At 37.2% G+C, this 18,866-nt stretch overlaps 1 protein-coding gene and 1 long non-coding RNA gene across 4 annotated transcripts in view; one reads left to right on the forward strand and one right to left on the reverse strand.

Annotated features, from left to right (window-relative positions):
• ca10a (carbonic anhydrase Xa) overlaps positions 1 to 18,866 on the forward strand; it is a 240,428-nt gene that overhangs the window by 107,390 nt on the left and 114,172 nt on the right. The gene's annotated exons all lie outside the window — the stretch shown is intronic.
• Positions 13,395 to 18,866, reverse strand: part of LOC137055981 (uncharacterized) — a 184,015-nt gene continuing 178,543 nt past the window's right edge. The window contains exon 4 of the long non-coding RNA XR_010900149.1: positions 13,395 to 13,507. This is a non-coding gene — a long non-coding RNA (uncharacterized lncRNA). The remainder of the gene's footprint in view (positions 13,508 to 18,866) is intronic.

The raw sequence follows: 18,866 nt of genomic DNA on the forward strand, positions 1-18,866 counted from the left end.
AAAACAACGTTTTTTTTTTTTTTTAAAGATAATGCTATAAACTGAATAGGCAGCCCTTGCACATTACTAAAATATTAAAGGTTAATGACAAACTATTAGCCTAAATTCAGTTGCTATTTTTTTTTTTAGATATAATAATAAACACTTAAATAACACATTGTGTGTATTATGTATTATACACATTATGTATTATGTAAACTTCACGTAAGGCCGTTTTTGCATTAGCTTCTAAATGTAATTAAAAATGGATAATTTAACTCCTATTCATTGTTGGGATATAATTATCTATCAACAGTGGCTGTCATTTTCATAACAGATTTATTTAAACATAAGCTATATTAAATAATCAAGACAATACTAACAGGTTTAGTAGAATATAATGAATGTATCGGCTAATATATTGCACATATTTAGAAAAAGAGTTGATTTCGCTAGTGAACTAACCTGCTGTGAACACTGAATGACTTCTGAGGTAAATGTAATGCTACATGTTTAAAAGCTTTTATTGACACAGCTGTTTTATTATTCCGCCGTTGAAACACTGATTACACGACATGATGCCTTTCAGTAAGTTGTAATGTTTCCTCAACATACCTTAAGATCTTAATTCATGTTTATTCTTTACGGAGAAATGATTACTTGTGTGCCGCCACATAAACAGTAATCAGTCACATTAAAGAGGATAAAAACGGATTAAAAATCAAAAATTCTCATTTGATTTTTGTGATAAAATGGACAAAATACTTTATATGTTTGCGTGGGAGCTCAGATTAAAGTATGTTTCTCACTTAAAACAAGCCGACTGTTAAAGATTGCATTCAGCACACGCGTGTACTGAACCGAAAGCCCCGTACCGAAACGGTACCGTTAAACCCCTACTCTATAGACCAGTGTTTCTCAAACTTTTTCAGCCCAAGGACCACTTTATCTTCCATTTTTTTTCTGAGGACCACCTACAGAATCTCACTCTAACACGCCCCCAAAAACCAACAAAATAGGAAGGATAAGCTAAATTTAAGTTTAATATGCAACAGTTTTAAGTCAAAAACTAATTATTCAAACACAAGTGCAATGATATGTTCAGAAATTATTATATACATTTTTATTTAATTTGAAAAAGTAAATGTGAAATGAGTTGCAGCTTAATATGAACAACAAACTGCACATTAGCACAAAAAAAAAAAAATGCAATTAAACATACTGTAACAGCCTAGGTCCCACTTAATGCCATACCAAAGAGCCATTCGTTTAAAACTGAGGTGGTGGGTATAGGAAGTTTATGGTTGTAACTTTGGTAACAATAAAATGCTGAAAAAGAATGTTCCCCTTAATGTCCAATATCACTAAAATTACTGGGATTTTAATTATGTTTAGAATCAAGAATTCTCTTACTTTATCTGCCATCTATGATTAATTTATTTTTATTGTTGCCTTTCACTTCTTTTGGAACAGGCTTTGTGAGTGTCCATATGATACTATCACTGGGTTACGGGTCAATGTCTGAACTAATGATTATGGAGATCAGGGCAGTGGCTGGTTTCTAAAGGTTGTGCTGTTTAAATATAAATATACCGTGGCTGTGAAAGATGCATGACCACCTTCCCTCTGCAACACCTTCATTTTGTTCCCTTTCAGACAGTGTCTTGCTATGCGCATTGCTCTAGTGCCCCATTCACTACAGGAATTTAGCAAATCACATAATGGAACAAACACATACAAATTCAGTGCTGAATACTAGTGGCACAACATATTGATAGGGCAATATATCATTGTCGATACGCTGGCGCCAAATATCGATATTTTAATGAATAAAACAAGGTGCTCTAAATAGATTTGCTGTGTCGCTATTCATGGCTCCTCGAGGTGGTGCTCAACACATGAATGAGGGAAATGTGAACAGAAGTTAATTTTATTTAACGGGAGGGCGGACAATAGTGCGATTAAAATAATAGGTGCCCCAGCCACATTTAAGTCCAAAGTTTGGACCCCCTTCTACTTTTATACTATTGATGGGGCAAACAAAATTGACAGCGTGTGCCATTTGCAAGAACTGCCGGGTTAAGTGCATGGGTAGGTGCAAAGCCACTTGCAACACCATCACCCTAATCTCATTGAGAAATCAGCTAATGTTAACATTGCAATGAATGCATTAAAAGCCAGACTTCCTTTCTCATCCTCAAGAGCTGGCAGTGTTACAAAGTCAATTGCTGTATTTATCTGCAAGGATCTTCACCCTTTTTGCTGTTTTGTGATATTATCGTTATCGTGAGGAGTGTATCGTTTCATGAGCAGAATGCAATTTACGCGCCACATAAGTGCCCATTTTGAGTACTGTGTTATTGAGGATGCAGCAGACTACAGTGATCTGGCACACTTTGCTCAACCACTATAAATCAACCACTACTGAACTGCAGTTTAATCAAGTATTTTTAAGAGATTTCACACCGTTTTTGAGCTAGAGAAATTCTTTGTTCCATCCCATAGCAAAGATATTTCCGCATTGCTGTATCTTCATCGTAGGTGTTCTCGCCTATGAGGCTTATAATGGCTCTAAATAGATATGTAAACATGCCGTGGACATCCTGCTGTTACTAAACTAAACCCTTCATCTCAGGGATAATCTAGATAAGACCTCCTCCTTGATCTTCTTTAAAAGATGCTAAGTCACTAGGAACCAAACATTGGGTAGCATCAGCAGTACTGTCTGCCTTTTTATTTCCCCTCTTCTTAACACCACTATATATTGCATTTAAACCGTTAACTTGTGAATTTTACATGTCAGTTTGACAATTAGACACATTCTCATGGTCAATTTGGAACCATGGCCAGGTCAGTAACATTGTACTTATTTTTTTTTAATGTAAGTACATAGTAGTTAAGGCCACCTAATATAAAGTGGGTCCCTTTAATTTTCTCATAATATACATTGCATATCTCATTTCTCAGAGTCTGAAAACGGTTTGTTCGAACATTGTCTCTCTAAACCCCTTGTCTGCTCTGGATTGGTTGATGGCCAAGTCTGTTGGGATTGGTCTACCGATAGGCTTCCTACGCTTGATACACAGTGATGCGAACAGTGGTGTCGGTTTTTCTGTATCACTTCCAGCACAAGCCCTCATCCTGTGTGCATGCTAAATGTATTTACAGCCCTGAAAACAGCGTCTTCACAACACAATCTTCACAAACCTCTTCCAGGCCTCAGCTAAAACTGCAGTGTCTGAGAGCGGGTCAAAGAAGACTACGTTCACAGACAGCCAGTGAAGACCATAGGCCAGCATTATGCAAATGTGTCACACTGTTACCTACTGTAGGTATGTAACAGGAAGTAAGACTGGAATTGCTGATGACTCGTTTCAACAATTCAGATTCAATTTATTCTTTTAGGGGACTAACTTTTTTGGTCACACACTTTAACAATAAACATAACATTTCACAAGAGCATTTTTGAAGGGGACACAAATAATACAGCCAAAATTTTACTTTTAAGGATGCACACTCACAGTGGCCAACCCCACAGTGATAATTGTTTAAATGAATTCATAGGTTCACCGCATGAATTATAATTATAATTCTCCTTGGATAGTGAAATGCTAACTTGGATAGTGAAATGCTAATCAACTGATAATATTGATTATCAAATTGCTGTATTATGATTTTATTGGTATCTTGAGCCATGCATTGTGTATCGTTAGATTGTTTTGTGAACTGAATGCAATTTGCATGCTACAAAGTGCCTGTTCTAAGTACTATGTTGTGGGGGATGCAGCAGACTTCAGTGATCTGGTTGTCTGGCTATCACCAGACCAAGCTCAATTTAAGATTGAACATTGGTCTGGGGAGTCTGCTCTTTATTTTCTGCTGCACAAGAGACGTGATAAAAGGGTTTCAGACCGAGTTGTTGGACGAAATTAGCCTAGAAAACTAGACGCACCCTAGCGGCAGCAAATCTGCCGCAAGTGTCGTCTAGCAACTTTCAATACACTTCTGAGCTGTAAACGGCAAACTCTGGTCAGGCCAATCACATCGTGTATAGAGTCAATGGGCGGGGCTTAACATAATGATGACGGCCGAGTTGCGCATGTGTGCTACTAGTAAACACAAAAACTGGCGAACAGCGGCCTTTCGAATCAGCCTTTACCACGACTCAGGAAAACTTGGAGTTGAGCTTTTCTCTGAGAAAAGAACAAAGAACGGCACTGAAGTCATTCTTAAGAAGGGAAGATGTGTTCAGAGTTTTGCCGACCGGATACGGCGAAATTTTCATCTTTCAACTAGCTCTGGTTGGTTGTAGCGCTATCTAATTGCGTGCACATCATACAGAGGGAGTTTGAAAGACAACCGTTTATCCCGCCCCTCGGATTGAGCCCTGTCAATGGAGAGTTTCCAGACCAAACATCTTGATGTGGATCTGGCTTGTCAGGCTAGGGCAAAATCAAATTGCTGACAGATCAGGGTGACTTTTACCGAATCTAGTGATCTGGCATACTTGGCATGAATCAACCATCAACTAAACTAGTTTAATCACATGTTTTTTCAAATATTTTAAGATTTTGGACTATGTTTGATTCCTTTTTGTGAATCGGTTCAAACTGTCATTTAAATTAATTGATTCAATTTTCTCAGAGTAGTATTTTTAATATAAATGCAGTCTTGTTGATATAAAATATGAAATAATTATCAAGATATTAAAGTCAATGCATCTGTTTTTTTGGCGGGGTTTTTCTCATAGTGCTTCCCCGTCACAATTATATTCTCTAATCCTAACACAATTGACCAAATATTAAAAATGTGTGATGGGAAAAATGTATGCTTATTATGAAACTTATGTTTTATGATGCGATCTGCTAGCTGCACTTAGCCTGTGCTGTATTTTTCCAGGTTGGTCTTTGGAAATTCATAATAAACATGACATACAGCTATAGCTATGGATTACCAATAAGATGTGATCAGCAGGGATATGTAACACATGTTTTGCACTTTTATGTTTGCCAACAGTCTGACAATGAAAGAGAATGACATAAATAACCGTTAGTGACAAGGGGAAGCGCAGTTAAGCTGTGAGTCAGTGGAGGGGATAGTGTGTTCTCACGTTGACGTTAGCTGCTAATAAGGTCAATGAACAACCTGATTTAAAATGAACACATTACACCAGTTTCGTATCGCAACAGTTAGCACACAAGTCAGAAATCTGTGTGTCTAAAAGTGTAAAATAAGCCAATTGTGTATATTTCAGCATTTGTAGTAGCTATACATCAACTGTGCCGTATTCCACCCACCCATGAGTGCGAATGTATTTGCCTTCAGTAAGTGACTGTATATTAAAACCACCCATTTGTTATGTGAATGCACATTATAATAATTATACAGAGATGTATTGTTCCAAAAAGCTCAAGTAGAAATTAGCAAACAATGGAGTGAAGTGTTGTGGGGTTGGTTGTTTTACATCAGCTGAGCTTCAGGGCCATCAGTGGAATTATTTCACATGCAGATTTATAATAAGAGCCCATAGTTTCATGTTTTTTTTTTTTTTATGGTTCTTCAAAAGAATTTGAAATCTTTTTTTGAATACTCATGAAAGTTATCATGAATACGTATAAAATGGAAGTCTATTAATACATCGCCAATGCTGCTTTTGACATGTATAAAAAAAGCGGAATGCAGATGTTCATGTTATGTATATGTCTGTGTATAATTTCAGCAACTTTCAGTAACTTGTATACTGCATCATAAGCACTACTGAACTAAATATAAAAATATCCAATATAGATTTGTAACACTGTATGTTTTCTGCTACATCTGAGAGCATATATAATCAGAAAAACCATGATGCTTGTGTTATCGATGCCCGTGATACATGATCTTCACCTGCAGCCATTCCTAATGAAAATTGAATTATGCAGCAGTGTTTGCTGAGGTTATGGTAACTTCTGATCATATCCCTATAGCAAAGATATACAGAGAGCACATACATTAACAAATCGTGACAGCATGATCAAGATATCAAGTGACAACAGGACAAGATGTAAAATATCTCATATTAGCTTGTTGAAGAGTCTTATGGTGACGCCTCTCTTGTCTGCTGATTGACACGTGGGTAAGAGCCCTCTGGCCAGCTGTCAGAATGACTGATTGTTCAGAATGCAAAAAGGGCCTGCTTGAAAAATGAAGTCTCAGCATGCAGTGCTGTATACTACACCTCAGCTTTCAGCGGTTTGTATCGCGTCACTAGCATTGGTTATTGTAGCTCCCAGTTCACTATTATGTGTCAAGTATTAGCACAACCATTGTATTTTATTTATTTTTTACATTTATTAGTTTGCTATTTGTATTATATGGAACCAAGTTATCAAATTAGTAATTTACAGGTATCAGGACATCTATTTTGTATAAACTGTTTAGGTTTTACACTTGCATACCACAGGGGAATATAATATTAAAGAGGAAATTGGTTAATAATTCATTTACGAGGAACGTTTCAGAGGAACATCTGCACTTTCTATCCTTTATTTTGTTATATGGTCATTTACTTTTAATTAACGAAACCATGGGGTGTTTCAGTGCATTCCCCTAAGACTGTTCTAGCTTTTTAGCATATTAAGCACATTAAGGTTATTCAGTTTATTCCCATCTCCCTTATCAAGTTTGTCTTATTGCTAGTAAGCATGTGGTAGTTGTCAAAATTACTGCACTTTTTTTTCCCATCCGTTTACAAAATTGCCTCTGAAAAAGGTTGCAATGTTTTACCGAGGCTGTTCAAATTCTGTCTCAAAGGCAAAGTGCCTTTTATCTCATATAAAATATCTTCACATTGAAATATTAGTCATATCAGCTTTTCTGCACATTCAATCCTCAAACTTCTGTTTCGTTTCTACGCCTGTCATTTTCCTATCCAGTATTTTTGCGGGAGTCAGGCAACCAATGTATCAGTGTCTGAAATAGCCTCTTAACTTGTCAGTTGTGCCTTTTTCCTTTGTGTGCTTCGACAGTGCATTTAAAATCACCAAACGCTTTCCTTTTCAATTTTTTAATACATTCTGTTACCTGTGAGCAGCATCTGCAAATTTGAGGAAGATGACTATTAAAACATAATTTCCATTTCATTTATGAAAATTTGGCAAAATGAGGCTTCAAAAGAAACTCCTTGTAATTTTGAAATGATTGATTCAGAGCCAGCATGTAGTGATGAACTGTAAGGCAGAAGAGATAGTTGGATTGTGGCGTTTCACCAACAGAGATTTGGAAATCCCACCAAGCCTGTTTGATGGTTTTCTCACACTTTCTTTCTGCAGCACTCATATATTTGGGCCTAGACAGTGTAGGTGAGCTTTATTGATCTCAAGAAGCATCAAGGGGGATTATATTCCAACAATTAGCATACACCTATAGCTAACCTTACAGTCGAAACAAAGCAGAGAGTTCAGGTGTATCCAGAGGGATACGTGACCTTGTGTTTAAGCCAAATGTGCCATGACATCTTTAGGTAAACTCATAACTTGTGTATTTGATGAAACAGCTCTGTTCTCAGGTTCCATAACTGCAGGACTTTTATGCATATCCCCAGCTCCTCTGTGCCAAAAGATCAATGCAGACCTTGATGAAGGTGCGCTCAATGGATTTCTTTGCTGTCATCTTCATCAAAGAATTCATCTCTCTTGGTGTAATGATGCTTAACCTAAAGTTCTTATCTTCGGTACCTTAATTTCTGTCTGGCCATTACAGCCAGGCAGTTACTTAATAAAATGCAAATGGATGAAGAGAGGAGTATAAATCATCTCCCTTTTGTTCCACATAGAATTATTATTATGCCTTCCCCGTCATTATCATGGAGCATACACTGGAAATGTCCTTTCAAATGGAATATTTTCTCTGCTTCAGGTGAACTTGTCTTTTTTTCTTCTTCAGTACAATGTGTCTAAAGTTGTTTAATTGGATGTTTTAAGAAACTTAAAAAAGGCCGTGGCTTCATACAAAAGGGATGGATATGTGTTTTCAAGGCCTTAAGCTACCCAGGACAGAATGGGCCAGCAAACACTTTTTTTCCCTGAGGAAGCTAATGATGAAAAGATGAGAAAATGTATAAATTGTACTGAATTAAAAAGCACTTGTTTTCTTAAATGCCAAATAAGACCTTGCATTCTGCCAGGTCGGAATGAAAACAAACGTAATTAATTGAAAGATATAATGATATGAGGGACAGGTGTGACCATTACATCTACTAGGTTTACAAAATTTTGTGGAGTTGTCTGAAAAGAAGGTATTAATATAATAATAATAATAATAATAATAATAATAATAATAATAATAATAATAATAATAATAATAATAATAATAATAATAATAATAGTAATAATAATAATAATAGATGAACAACTGTTTGTAAAGATACACCTTTTGGGGTCAATTTAAAATAATAATAAAAATAAACAATGTTAAATTGATCAAATGTGACTAAATAAATCAATACAAATTCATTTTAAAATATACTAAAATATAAAACATTTAGAATGTCATTTAGAATTCTAACATTATTTTTATCTAATAAATGCAGCCTTAATAAGCATAATACACTTCTTTTAAAAACAATAAACAACGCCCAAACTTTTGAATGGTAGTGCATGATGTTTTGTTGTTATTTTTAAAGAAAAGAAAGAAAGAAAGAAAAAAAATTCAGATGAACTTCTGGAGTTTTAAAATCTGACTGTAGATAATTTGCAATATGTGAGAGCACAAAATCACCTGAAAGCCTGATGGAAGTGCATGCTGGGTGAACAGCCGGTTAAGTGCTCCCCTGAGGTAAATAGTAAGGCCTCATATTCCACTGCTGTCTGTCAGGTATCACTGTGATTTGGTTTTCTGTCGGTAATTCCATCTTGTGTTTATATCGAAACCATAGCTGCATCTTGGAGCCCCATTCCAGATATAATCCTACGAACCATATCAAAACCAATACACCATTAACAATGACAGGTGTCTTCTCAAGGAACTCATATTACCACAAGCAAAATTACTGTATATCAAGAACCATCCCCCCTTTTTTTATGTTGTCAGTTTTGGGCTAGATTTTGGTTTAAGGCTCTGGATCGTAACCCACGTTTAAATCCCAGTGATCTGTATCCCTGTGAGCGGCTGGGTTCCACCATCCCTCTGCTGTCCCGTTTAACGTCAGGCTGCTCCAGGTGTGAACTGTGAGCCGTGTTAAATGAAAAGTGTCTGCTAAATGACAAATAAACGATTCATTCATTTAAATGTAATTAACCGCGCACCATTTTACACGTTTTATGTGTCGACGTTTTGACAGTTCTTAGGAATAGACTGCTGAGAGCTGGCAGGTTAAGAAACCTTTGTGATGTAGATCAACCTTCGTGCAAAAGCCTTACAAGAGAGGCTAAATAATGCGTGGAGCAGCATTAAAGAGAGGAGAATTACATCTGAAATGTGAAAAAGTTTAAGGGAGAGTTTACTGCAGCGCAGTCTGTCTACCTACGCACAAATTCTTTTGTGTATACTGGTTATGTATTTATGCCATGTCGCGCTATGATGGATTGAAATGATGGCACTGCCCAATCTTGCATCAGCTATGATTTCTGGAAATCTTATATAATCCAGTTCTCATGGTAAAACTCGTGGGTTTATGAAGCAAAACTTTGTAGATTAAGAGAGGTTCTTCAAACATATATCTAGGTCAGTTTTAGTCACTCTTTGCTATACAGGCAGGTGCCTGGTGCTGCTTCTGGATGCACTAGTCATAAGATAAAAGGTACGCCAGCGCTAACCTGTCACAAGACTGCATACTCTGCCCTTTATGCTTCACTTCCTGTGCACACCATTATCAACACATCAAGAGGCAGTAGACTTAGCACAAGGCTCACTGGCCACACAGTCCACTCGACTAAGTGTGTTGTTGGCAGATCCACCTTTCTGTCAGTTCACTAATTTGGGCTTCTTCCACAAAGTCCAGACTAATCTAAGCTTTATAACAACAGGGATTGTTGCTCTGTTTTTGAAGTCTATAAAAATCCATCTGTCCGTCAAATAACTGTGCCACACTGCTCTGGGGGGTTAATAAAGGCTTTCTGGAGCAAATTGTTGCATTTGTATAAGAAAAATATCCATATTTAAAACTTTTTTTAATTAAAGTTCCGGCTGATCGCCTTCCATGGAAAAGTGTTGAAAGTGCCTTCTCAGAGTTCAAGATGCGTACGCGACGTCTGACGAGCGTAACTGGTCATGTAAGCTTTTGAACTGCAGAGGCACTTTCAAAACGTTTTCCATAAAAAAAAAATCTGTTTAAATATGGATATTTTTCTTACACAAACGCATCAATTCACTTCTAAACACCTTTATTAACCCCGGAGGCGTGTGGAGCACATTATTTGACGGATAGATGCATTTTTATGGACTTCAAAAACAGAGCAACAATCCCTGCCATGATAAAGCTTGGATTAACCAGGACTTTTTTAATATAACTCAACTTGTATTCGTCTGAAAGAAGAATGTCATATACACCTAGGATGACTTGTAAGTCATGGGCTAATTTTTTTTTTGGATGACCTACCCCTATAAGCCCGATCTAAAGTGTGGAGTTGTTTTAAACGGACACTGAATAAAACGGTGCTCTGCGCACTCTTGTAAAACTGAAATGGCACAAGCCTACAACGGCAGCACAACTACTATGCAGGAGCATCTAAATAGGGACATACCAATCCAACGCCACAGAATTAGAGCTAATGAAAGTCGACTGGGGGAAAAGCTGCACTTGAACACACCAAAAGAACTACAGCCGACTGTCAACTAGCGAGCGCATTCTGAGCCTTTTGTGTAAATGAGACAACTGTCTATTTCTGTAGATATATTCATCTATATTTGTCATTCAAAAAGGAAACTGATGCAGCAGGCTGCAGGTACACAAACCATAAACAGCTTTGAATATCAATCCTGCTGACACTTTCTGTATTCCACTCCGAAAATAGTTGCCCAGGGACACTCTTGTAAGATGACGTAAGATTAGAACAGCCTTCTATCTGTACCGTTTTGACAACTTTGCTCGCTGTTTTGATATTATTCTTGTGCAATGACTCACTAAGCTGAACAGCCAATCAGAGTTCTCTCTCTCACCAATGGCCCGATGCTGATTCTACATGTTGAATCGGTCTGAAAAACCCAGATTAGTTAATTGGATATGTAAGGGATAATGTACACCCAGCCGGTTGTTATCGCAGAATAAACACCGACAGAGTGATCTCACTCTGAAGATCGGCATCACTCTGAAGGGGTTTATTTTGCGATAACAACCGGCTGGGTGTACATTATCCCGCTTATTACACGGCTACTAGTCTCAAATAAATAATTATTAGACACAAAATATTGTCTCGAGATTAAATATTTTATTAGCTCTTACGCAAAGCTTCCGTGAAGGAAAACAGTTCCAACCTGCTTTAAGCCTTTATCTATTGCTGAAGATATGCCCTTGCTAAATTTTGAAAATGAATGCTGAAAGGGTTAGTTCACCCAAAAATGAAATCAAGCCTATGATTTACTCACCCTCAAGTTATTGTAGGTGTATATGACATTCTTCTTTCAGACAAATACAATCGGAGTTATATTTAAAAAGTCCAGGCTAACGTTAATCCAAGCAGTTGTTGTAGTTGTGTTTGAAGTCCATAAAAAATGCAGCTGTCCATCAAATAACGTGCTCCACACGACTCCGATGGGTTAATAGAGCCTCCTGATTCGAATCGATGCGTTTGTGTAAGAAAAAGATCTATATTAAAAACATTATAAAGGAAACCTGCCTTGAAGTCTTCCATTGTAACCCACGGCTGTTTAAGCCACAAGATGGCGCCAGCGTTAAGCATATAAGTAATACCGGTCAAGATAACTCGTAGTACCCGTATGAGCAGGTGTTATCTGGAAATAACGTACCGCTGGAATGCGCGATTGACCAATCAGAATCAAGTGTTTCACAGAGCCGTGTAATAAGTAAGTGATAATGTACATCCAGCCAATTGTTTTCGCAGTATAAACCCTGACAGAGTGATCAGGAGCATCATTCTGAAGGGTTTATTCTGTGATAGCAAACAACCGGCTGCATGTACATTGTCCCGCTTATTGCGCGGCTACTTAAATAAATAATTATGGGAATAAAGAGATATTGATTTGAGAATAAACTGTTTTAAAATCTTACCTTGTCTGTTATCTGAAACGAGAGCGAGTCCACGATATCTGGATGACACAAAAAAATAATTGTACATAAAATATTGATTCGAGTTTTAATATTTTATTAGCTTACCAAACTTCAAATATAATAAAAAAAAAAGTAACTTCATGCAAGTTTTTACAACACCCATTGACCCAAATGTAAAGGAGCCCTTCAAGATTAAAGTCATATATCAAGTCAGAAGATCCCCGATTTGACTGAAATGTATCATTCGTTTTAAGTAAAACTTGTGTGAACATGAACGTGCACACAGAGTGAGAAAAAACTCCAGGCAGCAAAACAAGACCTGGACATTCCTCATGTCACACAGTTGTTTAGATGCAACTTCGAAGGGCTTTATTGTCAGCCAAACACAATGCTATCTGTTAGCTCGAATACCACAGGGGATCCAGGGAAGGGCAGGTATTTTGTATGCTCTGACAGCTGAGGTAAATGACTCCATTACTACGCCTAACATCAGGTTTACAGCACAGAGGAGCACAGGAAACGGCTTTCAGTTGCTGGACCCAGTCTACTTTACTGATACCACCTTCATCTACATATCTCATAAATATGTCTATTTTATGTCTGTGACACAGTATCCTCACCAGTAGAGATGCACAATATGTCGGTATCATATCAGTAATCGGCCAGTATTAGATTTTTTAAAATGTATTTATTGAAATTACTTATTTGTGTATGCTCAGTATCGTAGTATTGCTTTTGCATCACCTTTGCTGTCAACTAATGCTCACTTAAAATGAATCTTTCAAAACTGAATTACAATTTAAAATGTAATGGGCCTATTAGGGTTGTAGCGGTATGAGATTTTCACTGTATGATAATAGTCTCAGAAAATATCTCAGTTTCACGGTATTAAAAAATCTTTATTGTTTTGCTCTGTTTGTTATTATTATAATCATCAGCTACAATGACCCATCAATAAATGAAAACACACATATATATATATATATATATATATATATATATATATATATATATATATATATATATATATATATATATATATATATATATATATATATATATATATATATATATATATATATAATATATATCTCAAAATAGCCGCACACTAACACAGTAGCCTAATGAGGGTCCCTACATGCAAACCGAAGCATTGAGAACTTTGGAAGTGTACAAACAGTTTAATAAGAAAATACTTTATAAACACAGTGCATTACGCGTTCACGGACAGCAGCCATCTTGGAAAACAGTCCACGAGCGCTCTGCAAAGTGATGAACTGTGACTTGGAATCTCATATGGTCCGTTGTTTCTGGAAGAAAATACTGAACACAACAGAAAAAAATAAATAAATAAAAATAAAAATGTCCATGTTTTTTACATTTCACAAACTTAATTCCTAGTGTGTATACGTATATATTATATGTTATTTTTCATGTAGGTCTAAACTATATTTTCAGGTAGGCTACAGAAATAGTAATCATGTAAAATATCACTGCATAGTGTTCACTGTATAAATATAGATTAACCCTTGTTAAGTTATTCAAGAGCAGTGAGTAATTTGTTTTTGTTTTTGTCATCTTGTCTTTTATGAGAACCATAGACTGTATAAAAGAAGAAAATGCTTATCTGCCATTGATGTACATTTTCTGGATTTCCCTGTTTTCACTATTATATGCTAGGAGGCGAAATTCCACATCTCCTGAACGAGTAAAGAATCTTGTGATCAAAACACAGGCAAAGAAGAAAAAGAAACAAGCCATCTCGTATAAGCAGATGCATATGAAAAATAACGCGATCAATAGCAATAAACAGCATCTTTATCAAAATGGCTGTTTTGATTGAAATGTTGACCCAGGACAAGCTATAGGACTGAAGCTGTGAGGTGTTGAGGAACCCGATCTAACAGTTACTCCATCTGTGTTTTGATAATCATTCTGAATCTGATCTGGATGTAACTTTAGTCTTTTACGAAAAAAAGTTATTTTCATCATGAAAGTTTCCCACCTTCCAAGTGTTGATTAAAAAAGAATGCATGATGCTAGAATAAAGCAGAGGTTCTGTTCTTTCTTTTGATATTTGCATGTTTTGATATTCTGTGGGCCATGAAACTTGTGAAAATGACAATCACTGAAGGTGACATATATCATTGCGTTCATTTAAAAGACAAACCCTACTACGTTTACAATGCTACTCAACAAGACAGGCATTTTGACAAGTTTGTGTGAATATTCGGGCACTGTGTTAAGCTAGTGTTGCTGTGCATACGAGAACTAAACTGAGTGACACACGAGGCACTTTCTCGTCTATGTACGCTTGAATATTTAAATAGGCAAAACTTACAAATGCGCAAATGATTAACTTCAGTGAGGATTCAGCACTCGCTGGAGCAGGCAATTGACCGTTCCGTCAACTGGCCCGAGTGTCTTTCACACTGGACCTGGGCCATTGGGCAGTCCTTATTGTCAAGCCCTGTATTGTGATGCCTATTTTACTTAATTTTATTTAGTAAATAAAATTTACTATAAAAGTGACATCTTTGTGTATAAAATGTGAATAAAAGTCACTGTTTTTTAAACTGCAAATTAATTCCCAAATTGCTTCTGGATGCAGAATTGCTAATGAGTTTGGATGGATGGATGGATGGATGGATGGATGGATGGATGGATGGATGGATGGATGGATGGATGGATGGATGGATGGATGGATGGATGGATGGATGGATGGATGGATGGATGGATGGACGAAAATACTTTTTCTGTTGTAACAGTGCACTCTTGCTATGCTGCTTTCTAGAAAGGTGCTGTCAGACACACATGCACCCCAGACAAGCATCAGCTGGTCTTCTGTCTCATCCAATCACATTTTATCATTAGATATTTGTTTTACTTAACTTCCTTTCAGAGTTTTGGTCAAACCCCATCAAACATTTCCACAGGGCCTTGTTTTACCTCAGCTGTCATAAATTTGAGCAAATTGACAAACAACATTTTCAATTCTATGTATTTGGTTTGTGTAATCCCACAACTGCATGGAGCTCAGCATCCCTAATGAATATTACAAATGCTCTTCTGTCCCGCTAGGAAAAGCAGCAAGGAGAGGAGGTGTTGTGTATGCACCGTGACCTTTGTCTGCGGTGCCTGCTGCGGTTAGCCTTGTGTCAGAATCAAGCCTGACACAACTGTTTCTGGGGGGTCGAGACTCACTCCCGGGGATGTTTAGCACCGTGCTGTTGGAAGTGGGGCTTAAAGGCCACAACCCCTCGAAGAGGCCTGCATACAATTCTATCCTCCTTTCCCTGATGTTTATCGACGATATAGCACTAAATTAGCATAGCCAACGGCTAGCAGCACTGTCATTTACTATTACGAGAGCCGTATCGTTAATGTGTCACACGCTTGGGGAGATCGGAGATCTATATAAGCCTCTGAGATGTACAAGGGCAGAGGGCAAACAAGCGAGAATCCCATCAGCCGTCAATCCGTCAACCAATCGTATAAAGATCTTCTAACTCGAGTGAATTTTTTTCTGGAAAACCGAGATGAGGCAAGTCTCTGCTGGAACCATATGCTGTAACCATAGTTCTTCCAAAAGAATTAAATTCTCAGTGCACGTTCAGCATCAGCTCAGCAAAGTCTCTTTTATATTGCATACCTAAGAAAGTGTAGATACATAATTGCCATCCTTCTTCTCACTTGCTTTACTTATATTTTTCAATATGTACAGCTCTTCAATTATCATTCATTTTAAAAGTCCTTGGAAGTAAAGCATATTGTTGGAATTCATTTCTTGTACGCTTCAGAGGCGATTTATACCATTCGAAGCTAAGAGTAAGCTGCAGTTGTTGACTTTCCAGAAGTAAAATTGTTTAAATTTTAGTTTCATATATATAACAAATGTGTAAAAAATAAATAAAATTCCATAGTAATTCCAGTCATTTGAACTTTTTTTTTAGTTGCACACTTTAACAATTTATATAAGTCCACTTAAAAGAAATGATTTACAGGGACATAAATATTATAGCTGCAGTTAAATTCATGTACAAAATCATGGCCCAGTGGGATACAGCATAACTTCACAAAGTTTATCTCTCAGGTTTTATGGGTGTAAGTAACAGTGATAGCAGCCTGTGATTAACCTATGATAGCAGACTTTTTGGGCATCCCAATTCGCTGAAGCCCTCTTATCACCAGCCTATGTTTGTGTCCTGAGCTTCCAAATATGAACACGACACGCACGCACACGTTTGTTTTTGTGAAATGTGGGGACATTCCATAGGCATAATGGTTTTTATACTGTACAAACTGTATTTTCTATCCCCTTACACTGCCCCTACCCCTAAACCTACCCATCACAGGAAACATTCAGCATTTTTATTTTCTAAACAAAAACTCATCCTGTATGATTTATAAGCATTTTGAATAGTGGGGACATGGCCAATGTCCTCATATTTCAACCACTTCTTGTAATGCCCTATGTCATACCTATGTCATTACACACGTGTGTCCTCGTACATCACAAAAACATGCACCCCCCCCACCCCCACACACACGCGCACACACACACACACACACACACACACACCGCGTGTGCGCACTGTAAATAAAAAAATAAATGGTAAACTTTTAGAAGAAACCCTGACCATCAGCACAGCTTCGGTGCCTTGGCAGGTTACACTAGAATAATTTTTCTTTTAAAACACTGCCTGACAATTTCCATAATTTCAATTACATCAAATACCATGGTGCGGTCCGAGCGAGATTGATGTAGTATAATTATACAGCACTCCTCTTCAAAGCAGTGCCCTTAACATCAATAAAAAGGCATCACAGTCTGATGAGGTAAATAGCTCTGCCTGGCAGTAAATTGCAGCCTTTACCTGCTTCTACCGATTTTCTCCAGCTTTATTGTTTGATATAATTAAAATGTAAACCGGCTCCTTCCATGGGTGGTTTCTCAAGCGATGTTCAATCACTCTTTATTGCATTGGGCCTTGGCTGTACAAAAGATTCTCGGAGGAATGCAGGGAAGATTGAATGGGTCGGCAGCCTAGCTGGGCTATTTCCTCTAATGTGCGGTGGGCTTGAAGGCTATCCAGGAGATTAATATGGCTTCAGTCTTTTTGGAACAGTGACATTTATTCTTCCCCAAAGTTTCCGCTGTTTGGAGGCACTTCCTCATTTTCCTGCATGCCCGTTTTTCTATTTCTTGACTCTCTCTTCCACCCCCCCCCCCCACACACACACACACACACACCTTTTCTCTTGTTCACTACCTGTTTCACTTTCACCTCCCTCTCTTTTCCCGTTCCATCCGGCTCCTCTCTATCTCATTACCTCTTTGTCTCTCCCTCTCAGTTTCCCATCTTTAAGTTGGGAAGCTTCCAAATATCTGACTTTTGTAGATGCACTACACTATAATCTGTCATTTCTGTCACAGACTCGTTTATTATACATTGTACCTCAAAAACACCAGAGTGCAATACATGACCAGAATTTGAGTATAAGTGCATGGGGTATTTGGTCTCTTTCAGACAGTTACTGCATGCAGGTTATATTTTACTGTGCAGCTGAGCTGCAGAAGAGTTTCACATGAATAAACCCCCAGCATGCACTGTTGTCTTTGTACACTGGAGATTTGATTTTCAGTGAAAAGTATGCATACACACAATGTTTGTATTTGTAGAGCCCACTTATTTGTACATCATAACAGCTCCTTTTTCTGATTTATAGTGGTAGACTGGGGCTAGTTGTCAAACTTTTTTCCAAGTTGGGTTTAATTTTGGAAGTCAGCTTCTGTTTAGACCTTAAAGTCTTAACTATAAGCAGCTATTGACCATCGACTTTTATTGCCCAGGAAAAAATATAATTAATTTAACACGCATTGACCAGGCTTTTTAGCTAAATTTAAAAGTAGATCATTTTGAAACGATAAGATTTTTCATACAAATCAATTGTAATCAATAAATCAATAATTACAGGCTATTTTTGTGGCTAAGATTCCATGCCCCACCATGAAATATATGAAAACACCCTTGAAAGTGAAAGTGGCATGTGAAGGCCAAGTATAACCTATACTTGAAATTTGTCCTCTGCATTTAACCCATCAAAGTTCACACACATTAGAAGTGAGTTGTGAACACTAACAATCTTCTTAAACATTACTTTTTTCTAAAAAATAAAAATAAAAATAAAAAAACGGACACAATTAGTTACTTTAAAAAAAAAAAGTAACTTAATATTGTACTGCATTACTTTTCAAAGTAACTTTCCTTAACAGTCCCCACGCCTGGACTTGAGGGTAGCCATTTTTGCTGTTTAATGATAGTCCATTTTGTTTGGAGGATAAAAATTGCTATTTAATTTGAGATGTTTTTGAACTGCATATTAGAAACTAAAATTTGCTGTTTTTTCACTGCTAGAAGAAAGCAAGAATTTGTGCAGTTGTACTAGATGTAATCTTGTGAACTCCCCAATGTGACTACTCTCGCCTACTATCTAATCTATCATGCAATACACTAGTGAACATGTCATATTTGACATTGTGAGCTAATCCTGATGTCTCTTCTCTCCTTATCAGGAGCCACTACGGCAGTAACATTAAATACAGTAATTATTTTGTCGCTCCAGTGAATATGACTCACTTAGCCAGAGAAAGTAGAGTTCTACAGCTGAGCAATAGAAT

This window comes from Pseudorasbora parva, chromosome 21 (genome assembly GCF_024679245.1).
Source record: "Pseudorasbora parva isolate DD20220531a chromosome 21, ASM2467924v1, whole genome shotgun sequence".
Classification (NCBI taxonomy): Eukaryota; Metazoa; Chordata; class Actinopteri; order Cypriniformes; family Gobionidae; genus Pseudorasbora; species Pseudorasbora parva.